This window comes from Protopterus annectens, chromosome 2.part1, assembly GCF_019279795.1.
Source record: "Protopterus annectens isolate FY-2018-M chromosome 2.part1, PAN1.0, whole genome shotgun sequence".
NCBI classification, from domain to species: Eukaryota; Metazoa; Chordata; order Ceratodontiformes; family Protopteridae; genus Protopterus; species Protopterus annectens.
The window spans coordinates 1,979,073,131-1,979,090,469 of NC_056729.1; the positions used below are offsets into that span (position 1 = coordinate 1,979,073,131).

The 17,339-nt window shown below is 47.8% G+C and overlaps 1 protein-coding gene across 1 annotated transcript in view; it reads left to right on the forward strand.

Moving 5' to 3' along the window:
- ADAMTS6 (ADAM metallopeptidase with thrombospondin type 1 motif 6) overlaps nt 1-17,339 on the forward strand; it is a 2,910,080-nt gene that overhangs the window by 1,391,007 nt on the left and 1,501,734 nt on the right. The gene's annotated exons all lie outside the window — the stretch shown is intronic.

The window sequence follows — 17,339 nt, forward strand, 5'->3', positions numbered from 1 at the left end:
GCTAATACTGATCAGAGATGCCTTCCCTTTTTGGGATTTTGCTCTATCATGTAGTAGCTTCCTCCTTCTATTGTATAGTTTGTTTATGGCTGGGGTCCACCAGACAGGACGCCTGCCTTTGGAGGATTGGGTCTTGGTTTTATTTGGGATTGCATGATCCATGCATTCCTGAAGGTGTTCATAGAATGTGTTTATAAAGGATTCTGCGGTCTGGGCCGTATTTTCCACAGGCCTGGGGGCTTTGAAGGATTCCACTTCGGTTTTGAGGAGTGTGAAATTTGCTTTAGAGAAGTTTTTCACTGTGGTTTTCAGGGCAGGCTTGGAGTCGGGATGTGAATATCCAGTGAGATTAGTTTATGGTCTGATCTTACCAATGAGGGATACAATTCTGGTCTGGAGCATAGAGTCCCCATGTTGGTGATGATCAGGTCCAGTATGTTTTCCCCTCTTGTGGGAGTGGTAACAAGTTGTTCCATAGCATTTGAGTTTATAAATTCTAGGAACCTTTGGGCTAGGTGGTTGGAGCTAGAGTAATGCTCCCAGTCTATGTTTGGGTAGTTGAAGTCACCCAATATAATGGTGTTTGGAGAGACCTTCATATTTTCCAGTGTTCTCAGGAAGGCTGAGTGGGGTTCCTGGGTTTGGGAGGGTGGTCTGTAGCAGGCTATAAACTGGAAGGCAGTTTTACCCACTGTTAGTTGCACATGGATAGTCTCTGATGCTTCGTGCTGTGCCACCAACCTGGAAGTGTGGGTATCTTTGACGAATATTGATACTCCCCCTTTTTTTGTGGTTCGGTCCAAGTTTTGGGGCCGAAAAGCATGGTATGAGGTATAACCTGGTAGTGCTGGGGTGCTCTCGGGAGCCTTGAACCAGGTTTCTGTTACTGCACAGATATCGATGTTCTCCATGCTAAGGAGAGTTTCGAGTGCGTGCATCTTGAGGTTTAGACTTCTGGCGTTGAGTAGCATTACTGTTAGTTTCTTATCCCTTGTGATACCTATATCCCTTGTGATACCTATGGAGGTGGGTTTGTCTTTTGAGCCTTGCCTAAAAAAGGCACTATGTGGGTGGCAAGAGCCTTTGCCAATATCCGAAAGCCCAGGGGTGACAGGTGCAAGCCGTCCCTAGCGAAGCATCGTGGCTTGTCGAGCATGTCATCCCAGGCTGACAGGCATTGGATCCCCTTTGAATGACACCAATACTTAAGCCAGTTGTTGAAATTGATCATCTTGTCTTCATATTGTGGCATCATTCTTGGTGAGGGTAAGATGCTACTCAAGGTCAGGGTCATACCGGCCTGGGCTACATGCTCAGAGAGCTCCTCTATGTCTCTTTTCATGTAGTCCAGGGAGGTACGTCTCAGGTCATTCACACCAGCATTGACAATGACTGAATCATATTTGTACTTGCCTTGGAGTGACCTGAGTGCTTGTGTTATGTGGTGGATCCTAGCGCCTGACAGGCAGCTCACCGTGACCTTCTCCTTGTTCAGCCTGGTGAGCGGGACGTCAGTGTGCGTGACGATAGAATCACCTATTACAAGTGTATCAGGTGTGTTGTTTAGCCTTAAGGGCTGTGACTGTTCGGCACACTGGCTTTGTGAGCTATGTGTTGCACGTGTTTTGTTTTGGGGTAGAGGTTGCTTGGGTGTCTGCTTTGGAGGTCTCTGCTGCTTAGGCAGATTTTTATTTAGAGCCTCCAAGTATGTTTTTGTGTGTTTATGTGTTTGGTTTGCTGTCGTGGTAGGTCTATGTGAGACTGGAATTGTAGTGAGTGTGGTTTCCTTCTCCTCCTGACTGGTTACGCCAGTACTGAGTTGAGAGAGCTTAGCCTCCAATTTGGCTATATGGTTGCATCTCTCACATGTGTTGGAATTTGTTGGGAGGAGGAGGCTGGTATTCGGTACAAATCTATCATTTTATGTTAAAAACTACATATGGTTTAAATATATGTCTCCAATTAAAAAGTATACAGTGGTAGAGTGAAGAATACTTTAAAACTGCATGGAGACTTTAATCAAGACACTAGGCTAGATGGATGCTCAATAAATTAACTTTATGTTGCATTATTTTTTCCTTTCCTAATGAAAGTACCATTTGTTGCATGATATGTGTTCAGTAAACTTTTCTCATATGTTGACTTTTGGGATATGATCTGTAAAATATCATAATCGTAGTATTCAGCACCAGTACAAAAACTGCAAACAGTAAAAAAGTTAATTATCAAAAAATTTAATTAATTATAGGCAACCAGATATTCAGTTTTTATTTGTACTGCATATATATACCATCTTCATGCAGCCAAAAATATCAAATTCGGTAATGAAGGTAAATATGACCTTCAGGTATATGTCCTAAGAACATCAAATGTTACATGGCACAGAACTCTGATGTTAGAGTAATGCTTTATGAATGCTACTTCTTTTTAACAGAATATTGCACATGTGATTATGATGCTATCTCCTTCCTAGTTCTATATCAGCTGTATGCGTACTGTACTTGCCCAAAGAATCAGATGCAGGCATACACGTAACTCATGGATATTTACAGTGCCATGCCACATGCAGTATAACACCTTGCTTCCTTTCTCAGTCCTCCCAGGCTTTTTCCATTCATCTGCTTTATTAAAGATAACAGGCTATAGGAGGGATATGGCACTCTTCTCTCTATTGTATGATGTTTTGTTTCTTTTGTGACTTAGATGCAAGTTTCCCCATGAGTGTGATTATGGGCTTCAATGGGATCAGAGTTATTAGGCTTTGCTCATGTTCTCCACCAGGCTAGCTAATTTAACCCCTTACTGTCTAACTTCCTTCTCTCCACCACCCATTGTCAATATTTCTTGGAAATTGAGCCTTCTTAGGTTCATAGGTTCGTACTAGGCCATCTGCCCTAGGGCATTTATAAGCCTAGCCAGAGTGTGTGTGGCTTTCATCACCCCTTAGGATGAGAATACTACACCCATTTATGGTTTAGTTTACTGTGCCTCTGTCTAGTAGTGACATAGAGATGACCCCTGGGGTAAACCTACGATCTCCCATCCACTCGTCAAGATTTCTCTTGAATAGAGTTAGTGAGGGGCTCTGCCTAACATGGATTGGGATTCTGTTCCAGAGTGTAGGGAGCCTCTGGGTTATGAATCTGTCCCTCCAACACGTCCTATTTATTTCTGTGTTGAGGTTTAAGTCTCTTGCTCTCGTGGCTGTGATGGATTTGGATTTTCTGAGGTGGAGCATGTCCATTAATTCCGGATTGGACATGGCCTTGTACGTCAGGCACAGATCACCTCTGAGTAGGCAGTATGCGACTGAATAGAGCTGGAGTTCTTTCAGTCGGGCAGCATATGACATATGTTTAAGACCCTTTATCCTCTTGGTGAGGAACTTTTTGGGTCTTTCCAACTGCTGCAGGTGTCGGGTAAGATACATCCCAAATGGGGCATTGTACTCAATCATTGGCCTGATAAGAGAAGAGTATAGGGGCACAATGACCTCTCTTGATCTAGATGTGAAACCCTTCATGATAAGGTGGGCAATATAGAAGGTCTTCCTAACCACTTTGGCAATGTGAGTGTCAAATGAGAGGTTACTGTCAACCTGGGTCCCCAGGTCCCCGATTACCTCTTCCGTACTCAATGGATTACCACCTATGTGGTAATTTGTGGGTACCTTGTTTTTCTCAAAGGGTATGACTATACATTTTTTGGCGTTCAGTTTAAGGCCATGGCTCTGGCACCAATTATCCGTTTCTATGAGGCCTCTCTGAAGGATGTTTGTGTCCGCTGGAGTATCAATTATGGCGCCTAGTTTGCAGTCATCTGCGAACTTTGTCAGCCACAATCCTCCTATGTTTGCCTGTACCTCGGAAAAATAAATGCCGAACAAGAGGGGTCCCAGGACTGAGCCCTGTGGGACACCGCTTGTGACCGGCTTAGAGTCTGACATTGCTCCAGCAACTCTGACCCTGTGGGTCCTGTCCTTGAGCCAGTTTGCAACCCATCTTGTGACATATGGATTTACATTTAGGCTGGTGAGTTTGTCTATGATGCCCGAGTGGGGTATTGTGTCAAAGGCTTTGGCAAGGTCAAGGTAGGCTGTGTGAACTGCCTTACCCTCATCAATGGCCTTAGTCACTGTTTCAAAAAAGTCGACCAAGTTCAAAAGGCAGGATCTGCCCTTGACAAAGCCAAATTGGGTAGGATCCAATGTCTGTAGGTCCCCAATGTTTTTGTTTATGAGTTCCATAATGATCCTCTCCATAGCTTTGCAGACCAGGCTCGTCAGGCTTATGGGGTGGTAATTTCCAGGGTCCGTAGAGGCACCGCCTTTGTGAAGTGGGACCACTGTTGCCGTACTCCACTCTTTGGGTACGTATCCTGTAGCAAGGCTAAGATTAAACAGCAGCCTTATGTGTGGTTTTAGTTCCTCTTGGAGTTCATGTAGTACACAGCCCGGGACACCGTCCGGTCCCATTGATGCTGTGTTTTTAGCTTTAGAGAGGGCGGCTCTCACCTGGGCATCTGAGATGTTTGGGAGGCTACACTCTGCTGGGATAGTTGTTTCTCCTTTTGGGGGGGAGGGGGAGCAGAAATTTCCACTGAACCTGTCTGCCAGAATGTTGGCAATGTCAGTGGGTACAGTGTATTTTGTGTCATTTTGGACTAACTCTGAGCATATCTGGGAGTTTCCACCCAGGTTTCTAACATAGCTAAAGAAGGCCTTGTGATTGTCTTTTGTATCTTTTGCGATTTTTCTCTCAAAGTTGCCCTTGGATGATTTTATGAGTGATCGTACTTTTTTGCTAGTACAGATCAGAGACGCCTTCCCTTGTAGGGATTTTGCTCTGTCATGTAGTAGCTTCCTCCTGCTGTTGTAAAGTTTGTTTATGGCTGGGGTCCACCAGGCCGGGCGCCTGCCTTTGGGGGAATGGGTCTTGGTTTTATTTGGGATTGCATGATCCATGCATTCTTGAAGGTGCCCGTAGAAGGCATTTGTAAAGGATTCAGCAGTGTGGGTTGTGGTTTCCACTGGCCCAGGGGCCATGAGGGATACCACTTCAGTCTTAAGAAGTGTGAAGTTGGCTTTTGAGAAGTTCTTCACTGTGGTCTTTTGTGCAGGGGGTGGGGGCGGGATGTGGATTTCCAGTGAGATTAATTTATGGTCTGATCTTACCAGTGAGGGATATACTTCCGGTGTGGAGCATTTTGTCCCCATGTTTGTGATGATCAGGTCTAGTATATTGTCTCCCCTTGTGGGAATGGTGACTAGTTGTTCCATCGCATTTGAGTTTATGAATTCTAGGAACCTTTGGGCTAGGGTGTTGGGGCTTGAGTAATGTTCCCAGTCTATGTTTGGGTAGTTGAAGTCTCCCAATATGATGGTATTTGGAGAGACATTCATACTCTCCAGTGTCTTCAGGAAGGCTGTGTGGGGTTCCTGAGTTTGAGAGGGTGGTCTGTAGCATGCTACAAACTGTAAGGCAGTTTTGCCTATGGTTAGTTGCACCTGGATGGTCTCCGATGCTTCAGTTTGTGATATTTTTATCCTGGAAAAAATATATATATATATATATATATATGCACAATGTCAAAGAACTTGCGTTTGAACTCCTATTGTAATTGTCATATGTACAAATGTATAATTACGTAATTTCCCTTGGAACTTTTCTCTCCGAGTCTCCGCTGAAAACGGGCTTCTGGCCCAGTCAGACACTACCTGGTTATGAAATATAAATAAATAAATAAATAATTGTTAGTAAGACAACTGACTGGGCAGAGATGTAGGATTATAATCACATGTGCGTAATTCATGAAAGAGCAACAGCAATGAATCTGAAGTTGTCAGTCTTCATTCTGTCATCAGGCTGTGGGGGTTCAATTCTGATCCTTCGGAACCGACTCGGCCATTTCTATAGCTCATGGACTGCAAAAACTCTTGAGCACATCCCTTACCCTTAATGCGTAGGGAGATTACCTGAGGTCTCATTTGCCGCTTTCAGCTTCAGATGTGGTTTCTCCATCTCTCTCTCTCTCTCTCTCTCAAGCCGTACATTTAAGTCACATATTTTACTTAAAAATTCTTCCTTTTCCTTTCTAAACTTATTATAAACCTTGTTTTTCATCTATCACATCTTTTTCTTAGCTTTCACCCATTTTTTAGGCAACATTATTTCCTTTTATAACTCTCTCTCACCTTCCAACTACTGTTAGGTAGCTCTTACATACCATTGCTGGTATCCCTTACCCTCTCCTCTTACTACTTGGTAAAAAAAAAAACTCCTTTCCTTTGTTCTCTCCTCTTGACTTTTTTCATGTGTGCGTGGTACTGTGTGTGTGTGTGTGTGTGTGTGTGTGTGTGTGTGTGTGTGTGTGTGTGTGTGTGTGTGTGTGTGTCTGTGTTGCCGTTGCTGACTTCTGTAGGACATGGCTGATAAAGAGAAGACTCAGGCTGGTTTCAAAAAATATAAGAACTGCGGTCACAAAATTCCTTTTTTTGACTAGCATTCATTATGTGTCTATTGTCTGGGTCCCTTGCACTTGCAAGAAGACTGTTCTACCTGCCACATGTTTAGTCACCGAACATTGGTAGATAGAAAGAATAAACTTAGTCTGAATGGCTTTCTTCCCTCCTCTTTTGGGTAGGCCATATCTGGATCTTCAGACAAGACCAAACACAAATCTGGGCATACTCTCCTTCTTCTGCTTTCTCCTCTTCCTCTAGGTCCTCAGAAGCGAAGAAACTCTCTGCCTTGGTTCCAAGCACTTTCTTGGTGCTGAAACCAAAAAAGAAGAAGACATCAGAGCTGACTTCTAAATCCTTGATCCTGAAGCATTCCTCGGAACTGATATTTGCTTCTTTGGTTCTGATTCCTTTGTCAGCTCTGGAACAATTGTCTTCTCCCTTTACTCCACTACCTAGGTCCTCAGTATTCAGCTTCAGTGGACACCTTTGCTGACAGGCCACTATCTCCATTCTCAGCTAGCCCAAAGTCCCCCTCGGTGGTCTCCATCTGTTTTTCCAAGGAGTCTGACAAAAGTCAACATGGAGAGGTTGGTGATGGAAATTCTTTGGGCCCAAGCCATGTCGGGCACTCTGTCAGTCCCTACTATTTTGGGGCAAGCAGCAACATCTTCCATCCCCTTCCAGTCATCCACCTCTATCCTGAGATACTTTAGAGTCCTCAGTGCCAAGCTTTCCAGAACCAGCGGTGTCAGTTCTGAATGTCTCTTTTTCTTTGGAAAGGATGATTGCCCTGAGCACTTCAGTTGTGTTGGAACTGGACTCCTCTCGGCCGCAGCTTGACTGTTGGTTCCAAGTCATTGGGGTCTACTCTCAGTATCTGAAGTAGGGACTTCATTTGTCAGCAACCTTTGGGATACGGATCCGATCTCGGATCCGAGCCGGCAACTTCTATCACAGCATAGATCCGAGCTCCTAGCTCCTCCCCTTACCCATAATCCCCTGCCTACCCTGACTGACCCCAGATCTAGTTTGTCGCTCTTCAAGCAACAGCTAGATTCCAGAGCTCTTGGCGATTTTGTGAGAAAAAAAGTTTTTTCTTCTTATTCTGATTGTGTGTGCGTGTTAGGTTTACCCTTAACACTAAAACTTCTTATTTTTAGCTTACTTAGCTTAAATTTTAATTTTAAATTTTTCCTCCCTCCCCGCTGGTCGTAGCGTGTGTGTGTGTCTTGAGTGTAGGGGCCTAGTGAGTGTGCTTTACTTTAGTTATGTCGGAGGCCCCTAAAGCCATTTTTTCAAAATGCACCGAGTGTGGTCATAAGCTTTCACCGGCTGATGGCCACACTCAGTGCGTTAGGTGCCTTGGGGTTGAACACCTCTCTTTGGGTTGCGCGATTTGCACGGCGTTCAACCCCAGGGCACTTAAGGATCAGAGGTCGAAGCTGGTTCTGGCAGGCCTTTTACCCCCAGACTCTGCTTTGGCGTCCGGTACTTCGGTGACCGCTACCCCCCCAGTAGCGGTCACTCCTGCCTCCCTTCCTCCGACCGGGACTCAACCTCCCGCTTCGGCTCCGGAGGATAGGGAGTCCAGGAAAGAGAAGCAGAGGGAGAAGCACCTTAAGCGACGGGCCGAGGACTCTTCATCGGCCCCACCCGCCAAGAGGGCTTCTCCGTCCAGGTCTTCTCGGTTTCCTCCTCCTCGGATATGATCCCCTTGTTTCTCCCCGGGACCCGAGGAGGAGGTGACCCGGTCCCCGTCGAGGTCATCGAGGCGGCACTCCAGGTCGGCCTCGGTGGCCTCTTCGAGGTCCACCTTTAGCATGTCAGATGCGGACATGGACCGGATGATGAGGAGATTCATCCAGGCCCAGATGCAGATGGGAGTGCTCTTGCCTCCCCCCCCTCCGGAGGGGAGCTCGACCCCTTTTTTCACCCCTATTGCTCCTTCTCCGACCCGCATTCCGGGTTCGGAGCGCTCGGAGCCGAGCCACGTTGGATCCGGGGGTGGGTTGGAGCCGACCGTGCTGGGCATGTCGGCTCCGACGGCCCCCTCGAGTTTGTCGGATCCGACCTCTCGGAGCTGTGGGCCGAGCTTCGGATCTGAGGGATTCGGTGTGCTTTCGGCTCGGTCCCGGTCGGAGCACACTGGTCCCTTGGATCCGACATTCTCGGCGCTGGGCCCTATCCCCACTTCGGATCCAAGTGGGAGTCGGGTCTCGGATCCATCAGAGAGTGGCTCCCCCTCGGCTTTCGCTGCGGTGGAGAGGGCACTGTCGAGTGCTTCCAGGCCTCCAGTCCTGGCTTCGGCTCCCTCCTGCAGTCCTTCTCATCTGGTCCTGGCTCCCCTCATCCGGCCCTCGGGGCAGCCTGCCTCAGCGCCTCTAGGAGTTCCAGTGGAACAAGATACAGCCCGTGAGGACTCCTCAGACAGCCCCCCCGAGGAGGTTCCTCACAAGGCAAAGTGCAAGAGGAGGCACATAGACTCCCCTGAGAGTCTCACCGAAGATACGGACTTAGATGAAGGGGAAGGCTCCCCTAGGTCACCCCCCGAGGATGTCTCCTTCGGAGACATCATGGAAATGCTCAAAATCAGGGGTGGGTGGTCTGCCCCCAAGGCTTCCTCTGATGAGTCCGTATTCCTTGAGGCGTTTGAGGCAGGACCATCTACCTCTTGGGTGTCCCCTCCACCCGACCCCTTGGTGGATCTCATATCCACTAGGGCTTGGAAGGAACCGGACACCATAGAGCCAATCCCCAAGCGCCCGGAAAAAATTTTGAGCCCCGCTGCAGAGAGATCACACTGGAGCAGAGATCCCCCTGTGGATGCCATGTTGGTGGCTGCAGCCACCAAGAAAGAGTTGGCTCAGGAGAGCCCCACGGTTCATCCTCCGAGCAAGGAGTCTTGCGCGATGGACCATCTTGGGAAGCGGGCCTTCAGTTCAGCGACCTTCTCTATGAGGGCCTTGAACTACATGGCACATGTTATTCGGATGCAGCGGGATCTAATTAAGGAATATGCTGCTTCCCCCCCAGGGTCCATGCCGGAGGGAGACAAGGATCTGTACTCCTCCCGAATGGCCACCCTCCGCTCTATTTCTAACACCTCTATGCGGCTGTTGTCTCATGCTACGGAGGGAGCCACTAGAGCAGGCGGAGTTGGGCTTGTCATGAGGAGACAGGCCTGGCTCCGTCACTGTGACTTCTCGGAACCCTTTAAGGCGTCATTCGCGAATGCCCCTTTTGATGGTTTGCACTGTTCAGCAAAACCGTTCGCAAAACTCTTGTCCAGAGCGAGAAAGACGGGAAGACTTTGTCTGCCGTCGGAGTCCGCTTCTCTACGCCCCAGAGGTCCTTTTCCAAGAACCAAAAGGGTCAGAAGAAGATGTGGTTCCGAAAATCGCATCAGTCCCAGTCTGCTCAGGACAACCAGTCCTCTCGTGGCAGAGGAGGACAGGGAGGACGCTGCCCCAGAGGCAGAGGGGGTCCCAGAAATTTTCGGTCCAGAGAACCGTTCTCTGAGAGGCCCACGCAGAACCCCTGAAGGGTTAACCGGCTGCACCACACTGGAGGCAGTCGGGGGCGTTTTTCGAGGCACCTAGCAATGTGGGAGTCCATAACAATGGATTGCTGGGTGCTTCGTATAATATCCAGAGGTTACCAAATTCCCTTTATCGTAACCCCCAGAATCAGAGGCCTCCCCGACGTACCACCCAGTCAGAGGGAGGCGGCTGCTGCAGAAATTCAGCAGCTTCTGCAAAAAAGAGCCATCCAGCCCGTCCCCCCAGATCAAATCGGATCAGGGTTTTACTCCAGGTTCTTTCTGGTGCCAAAAAAGACGGGGGACTTGAGGTCCATCCTCGACCTCTCTCTCCTAAACCTGGCGGTACCCAAAGAAAAGTTCCGAATGGTCACGTTGCAATCCGTCCTCCCCTTATTGCGGGAGGACGACTGGATGTGCTCCATAGACCTCAAGGATGCGTACTATCACATTCTAGTGGACAGGCGTTCCAGGAGGTTTCTCCGCTTCTGGCTGGGAGCCAGTCACTTTCAATTCAGGGCCCTCTCCTTCGGCCTCACCTCAGCCCCCAGGCTGTTCACCAAAGTCCTAGCGATAATAGTGGCCCACCTGAGACTCCAGGGAATTCAGGTCTTTTCATACCTGGACGACTGGCTCCTTACAGCCCCAACAAGGCATCTACTTTGTTCATGCAGGGATTATTTCCTCAGTCTGGCTCCACTATTAAGATTAACCATCAACATGACCAAATCCTCTCTGATCCCTACACAGGTGTTGGATTTTATAGGGGCGAGACTGGATTCCAGACAGATGCTTGCGTTCTTGACTCCAGATCGGCTTCGGAACCTGATGTTGCACGTGCAGGCCATCCTTCAACTGCAAACTCCTTCGGCGGAATTGGTCCTGAGGGCTTTAGGATCTATGGTGGCTGCAATCCCTCTGCTGCCATTGGCCCGGTTGAACATGAGGGTCCTGCAGTGGACCCTCCAGGTACAATGGTCCCTGTCTCGCAACCCCCTGTCTCATCCCATTTCCTTAAGCAAGGTTTGCAGAAGGTCGCTCGTGTGGTGGCTCCAGTCCCCCAATCTCCACACGGGACGTCCCTTCTCACTACCACCGCCAGTCGACACAGTGACCACGGATGCTTCTCACCTGGGGTGGGGGGGGCATTTTTCAGGCAGGACAGTCCAAGGCACGTGGAACGACGTAGAGACCTCTTTGCATATCAACGTCCTAGAGATGAGGGCGGTGCTTTTGACGTTGCAGGCACTACACAGCTCTCTTCCGGTAGGGACGATTGCAGTACAGACAGACAACATGTCAGTCGTCTGGTACATCAACAAACAGGGGGGAACCAGGTCTTACCCCCTTTGCCGCGAGGCCATGAGAGTGTGGGAATGGGCGATTTCCACCAACCACTTTCTCATAGCAACGCACATTCCGGGACAGTCCAACATTCTAGCGGACAGGCTCAGTCGTACTATCCTGACTCCTTACGAATGGTCTTTCAACCCTCGAGTTGCAGAGCAAGTATTTGCCCGATGGGGGCAACCATGTTGCGATCTTTTTGCCTCTCCTTCAAACACCAAATGCAACGATTACTTCGCTCTGATCCCCCCTCCGGGGGAGTCCCCGAGAGACTCTCTGGTTCATGCTTGGCCTCCCGGTCTGCTTTATGCTTACCCTCCTCTTCCCCTGATGTTGAAATTATTGCAGAAAGCCAGGCAGTTGGGGAGAAAGATGATCCTCATTGCCCCATTCTGGCCTCGTCAGACGTGGTTCCCTTACCTTTGGTCTCACCTAGTGTATCCACCATGGATTCTGGATCCCCTCCCGGATCTCATTTCTCACCCTCTCGATCTTCCGACTCCGAACCTGGTCAACCTCAAGCTGACGGCTTGGTTGCTCCAGTTCCACTCCTCATAAGGACTCCCAGGATCTCATCACCTGTCTAAGCCATTCTTGTAGCAGCTCACAAGCCTTCCACCAGGAGGGTTTATCGGAGTAAGTGGAAACGCTTCACCATTTGGGCAGAACACCGTCGTTTAGACCCTTTTACAGCCCCGATAGCATCGGTTCTAGATTTTCTAACCTCTCTCTTTCACCCGGGGGGCTAGTTCTTCCACAGTCAAGGTACAACTTGCAGCAATCTCATACTATCACGTGGGGCAGGAGTCTGGCCCTCTTATCACTTCCAAACTGTGTAAGACCTTCCTCAAGGGTACCTTCCTCCTTAGGCCTCCAGTCAAAGAGGTGGTACCTCCATGGGATTTATCCCTAGTCTTACAGGCCTTGACTGGTCCCCCTTTCGAACCGGCGGCCACAGTTGATCTCAAATTTCTCTCTTGGAAGACAGCCTTTTTGGTGGCCATAACTTCAGCCAAAATAGTATCGGAATTGCAAGCTCTTTGTGTCAAAACCACCATATTTGGTCTTTCACCCGGATAGGGTTTACCTCAGGATCAATTCGTCCTTCCTACCTAAGGTATCTTCAGAGGCGAACATTAATCAATCTATCAATCTCCCAGTGTTTTTCCCCAACTTTCAAAACAAAGGAGAGTACAAGCTGCATTCCTTAGACGTACACAGACAACTACGTTTTTATATTCATAGATCTGCTGATCATAGGCAATCCGATCAGTTGTTTATCTCCTTTGCCATAAGTAATTTCGGAAAGCCAGTTTCTAAAGTTTCTCTCTCTCGATGGATCTCGAGTTGTATTCTCGGGAAGGCCTGCACCTCAAGGAGTCCATGCTCATTCTACTAGGGCCGTTGCCACATCTGCGGCCTTTCAAGCTAGGGTTCCACTGGATGACATTTGTTCCGCAGCCACTTGGGCTTCATCTCACACCTTTATCAGCTCTGCGGTGCTCCGGAATATCCTTCCATGAAGGCCACCCAAGATTTAGGTAGCTGGGGACTCTGTCCCAAAGGTTGCTGACAAATGATGTCCCTACTTCAGATTAAGAAGTTATGTACTCACCATAACGTTCGATCTGAGTAGGTATTTTCATTTGTCTGCAACCATCCCCCCCTCCTTCCCCCTGACCAAAATGATCGTTCTTGAGGTTATTAGCATCTGTTCCCTTTGGGACACTTTTATCAGCTGTGCTATGGGGCAAACTTGATCTGAGGTCAGTCAGGGTAGGCAGGGGATTATGGGTAAGGGGAGGAGCTAGGAGCTCGGATCTATGCTGTGATAGAAGGTGCCGGCTCGGATCCGAGATCGGATCCGTATCCCAAAGGTTGCTGACAAATGAAGATACCTACTCAGATGGAACGTTATGGTGAGTACATAACTTCTTATTTTCGTAGCCATTCCAGCATCTTGCTGAATCGACATGGATAAGTTTGGGTTCAACTTCGGTCTTGAGGGGGATCTCATTGGGACAGGGAGGGGCTTTGGCTCAGAGGTCTTCCCTTTCAGCCCTGGAGTACCTCTTCTTTTCTGGTGGGTCAGCCTTTGAGGCCATGCAGAGGGCATTGGCTACTTCCAGTACCAGTTTGGTTCCCTCCTCCTTGGAGGCCCATCCCTGTCCATTTCAGGCTCAGTGCATCAACCAACCCCTCCACAGGTCAGCAGGTACTGCAACCTCAGGCTACTCAGCAGGGTATCCCTTCTTCTTCTTCCAAAACCTCCCCAGACATTCCCCCTGAGGAGTTCCCTCAAAAGAAATCATGTAAGAAGAAACACTTGGACTCTCCAGAGGAGTCCATCAGTGAAGACACAGATTTCGATGAGGGCGAAGTGTCCCCCAGATCACCTCCTGATGAAGTCTGCTTTGGAAACATCCAGGAAATACTTAAGCAGAGAGGTGGTTGGAAATCCCGCAAGCCTTCAACCAAAGAATCTGTGTACCTGCAAGCTTTCAGTACCTGCCCATCTACTTTTTGGGTATCTCCACCCACCAGGTATCTCCACCCACCAATGAGCTCATCAGATTGATCTCTCTTTGGGTGTGGAAGGCCCCTGACGCCACCGAACCAATTCCCAAAAGACCAGACAAAATTATCACAGCCCCAGAGGATAAACCTTTTTGGACAAAGGGAGTTCCCGTAGATGCCATGGTGGTAGCGGCGGCCACTAAAAAAGAACAAGCAGAAGAAAGTTCCTCTATCCATCCCCCTCAACAAGGAGTCACAGGTGATGGATAATTTCGGGAAGCGAATCTATGCTTCATCGACCTTTGCCCTATGGTCTTTGAACTACCTGGCATATTTTATGAGTTTGTAGAGAGATCTCATAAATAAACTGTAAGATACTCTCTCAGGAGCTGTTTCTGAAGAAGTACAGGATTCAATCAACTCTCAGTTGGCTAACTTGACATCCATTTCCAATTCTTCCATGATGCTAATTTCTCATGTAGCCGAAGTAATGACAAGAGCAGAGGGTTCAGTCTTTTCCATAAGGAGGCATGCCTGGATGCGCTTGTGCGATTTTGCGGAGCCCTTCAAGTCTTTGTTTGGCAATGCGAACAAGGAAAAGGTACAGTGGAACTACCTCTGTGTTTTACTCTACGCTACAGACACTTTTTGACTGTTTTCGTTTGGCAATGCACCCATTGACAGCTCTTTCCTTTTTGGCCCAACTGTTAGAGATATTTTAACCAGGTGTGAGAAGGAAGGGAAAACCCTTTCTGCTGTAGGAGTATGTTTTTCCACCCCTCAGAGGTCCTTTTCTATGAACCAACAAGGAACGGACAAAATGTGATTCAAGAAGTCCCAAGGGTCTTCCCAGACTACACCTGGTGAATGTTCCCCCAGAGGCAGAGGGGGTAACAATAATGGAGGATGCCGGCCTTGTGGCAGAGGTGGCCCACAACATCAGGTTTTCCAGGATTCCTTCTTCAGGAAACCCTTCTAGCGTTCCTGGAGGCAATCAGGGGTCACATCCCTGCATCTCAAAGCTTGGCAAGAAATCACCTCTGATACTTGGATGTAGAGAATCATTTCCAGAGGCTATATAATTCCCTTTTCCCTTTCTCCCCCTATTCAAAGAGATTCCCCACTGTTCCACCCAGTCAGAGGGAGCAGGCAGCTATTCAAATTCAAAAGCTGCTAGAAAAAAAGAGTAATCCAAGTACCACAAGACCAAATAGGATACATATTTTACTCAAGATTCATTTTAATGCCAAAAAAGACGGGACTGGAGACCATTCTGGATCTCAGCGAACTGAACAAATCTGTTTGAAAAACTAGAAGATTCCTTCTCTTCCGGCTGTGAGACATTCAGTAACAATTCAGAGTTCTGCCCATTGGTCTTACCACAGCCCCCAGGGTTTACACCAAATGCATGGCAGTAGTAGCAGCTTACTTAAGACTGCAAGGATTCTGGGTGTTTCCGTTCTTAGACAACGGGCTCATTTCCACTACTACCAGACAGCTACTACTAATAGCAAAACAAAAAGTTCTACAATTATGCGACTATTTAGGCATCATAGTCAACTTCGAGAAATCCTCACTGGAACCAACACAAAATGTAATTTTTATAGTTGCGTTGTTAGACACAAGAACCTCCATTGCCTCACTTCCTCCATCTCAAGTGGAAACTATCCAGACTCAAGTCCATACACTATTGCAAGGAAACAGAGTTCCAGCACAGTTAGTACTTCAAGTATTAGGATCAATGGCGGCTGCCATAACTCATGTTCCCCTAGCCAGGTTACTCATGAGAATTTTACAATAGCTACTTGTAGCACAATGGTCCATCCTTCAGCATCCTTAGTCAATGTCAATATTAATCACCAACACATGCAAGAGAGATCTCATATGGTGGATTCATTCAAATCAAGTCCTACAAGGGTGCCCTTTCATTTCCCCTCAACCCATGGCCACAATGACCATGGATGCTTCCCAGCTTGGGGGGGGGGGGCATTGCCAGGGAAACACAGTCCAAGGCACTTGGTCCCCATCAGAGGCCAATCTGTACATAAATGTTCTAGAGATGAGAGCAGTGCTATTGGTGTTGCTAGCACTCCAGGACTCTTTGCCTCTGGGGACAGTTGTGATTCAGACAGACAACATGTCAGTGGTCTGGTACATCAACAAGCAGGGGGGGAACCAGATCTTATCTCTTATGCCAAAAAGCCCTCAGAGTATGGCAGTGGACGATCTCATCTAACCACTTTCTAATCGCAATGCATATTCAAGGGAAGTCCAGTGTGATAGCAGACAAATTGAGCAGGTGCATACATCTACCTCGTGAGTGGTCCCTCAATCCAAAAGTGTTGGAAAGGATATGCCACACATGTGGCCAGCCTTGCTGCAACCTTTTTGCCTCCCCTCTGAGCAACAAATGCAGCAGCTACTTTGCCCTCATCCCCCCCCCGAGGGGGAATTAATTAGGGACGCTCTTCTTCACTTTTGGCTACACGGTCTCCTTTATGCAGTTCCTCCCACCCCACTAATCCTCAAATTACTACAGAAAGCAGCCAAGTTGAAGAGCAAGGTCATCCTCATTGCCCCCTTTTGGCCTCAGCAAATTTGGTTCCCCTTCCTGTGTCCTCATCTGGTACAACAGTCTTGGATTCTGGATCCAGTTCTGAAACTCTAGTCACACCCGATGGTCATCAATCACCCAGGCATGACATCTCTCAAGCTGCCAGCTTGGTATGTCCAATTCCATTAGTGGCCAGGCATGATATGCTCTCTTCCCCAGTTAGACACATACTTTTGTTGTCTCATAAACCATCTATACACAGACTTTACACAAGAAAAAGGAAAAGATTCATTCATTGAGCCTCCCTGCATCATCTTGATCCTTTTTCAGCACCAGTCCATGAAATTCTTCTTTTCCTAGCTTCTGTTTTCAATGATGGTGCATCCACTTCTACAATTAAAGTCTAGCTGGCAGCCATTTCTAATTTTTATAATGGTTTCAATGGATCATCCATTGCTTCACATAGGCTTTGTAAAGCCTTTTTAAAAGGTTCTCTCTTCCTAAAGCCTCCTTACAAAGACCCTACTCTCCGTTGGGACCTTACTTTGATGCTGCAAACTCTGACACAATCCCCCTTCAAGCTGGCCTCTAGATATGATCTAATGTTTCTGTCCTGGAAAACTGTTGTTTTAGTAGCCATCACCTCGGCTAAACAAATTTTGGAAATTCAGTCACTTTCATCCAGACCACCATATTTGATTTTCCACAAGGATGTAAAGCTAGAACTTCCACTAAGTGACCTCCCAAACCTCTTGTATCAGAGGCACATGGGATATATGCAAATGATCCTTATGAACATCAGGTGTTTCAGCTAATTGGCAATTCAGCTAACATGGCATATATCCCATGTGCCTCTGATACAAGAGGTTTGGGAGGTCACTCAGTGGAAGTTCTAGCTTTGCTGGATTTTTCATTTTGTT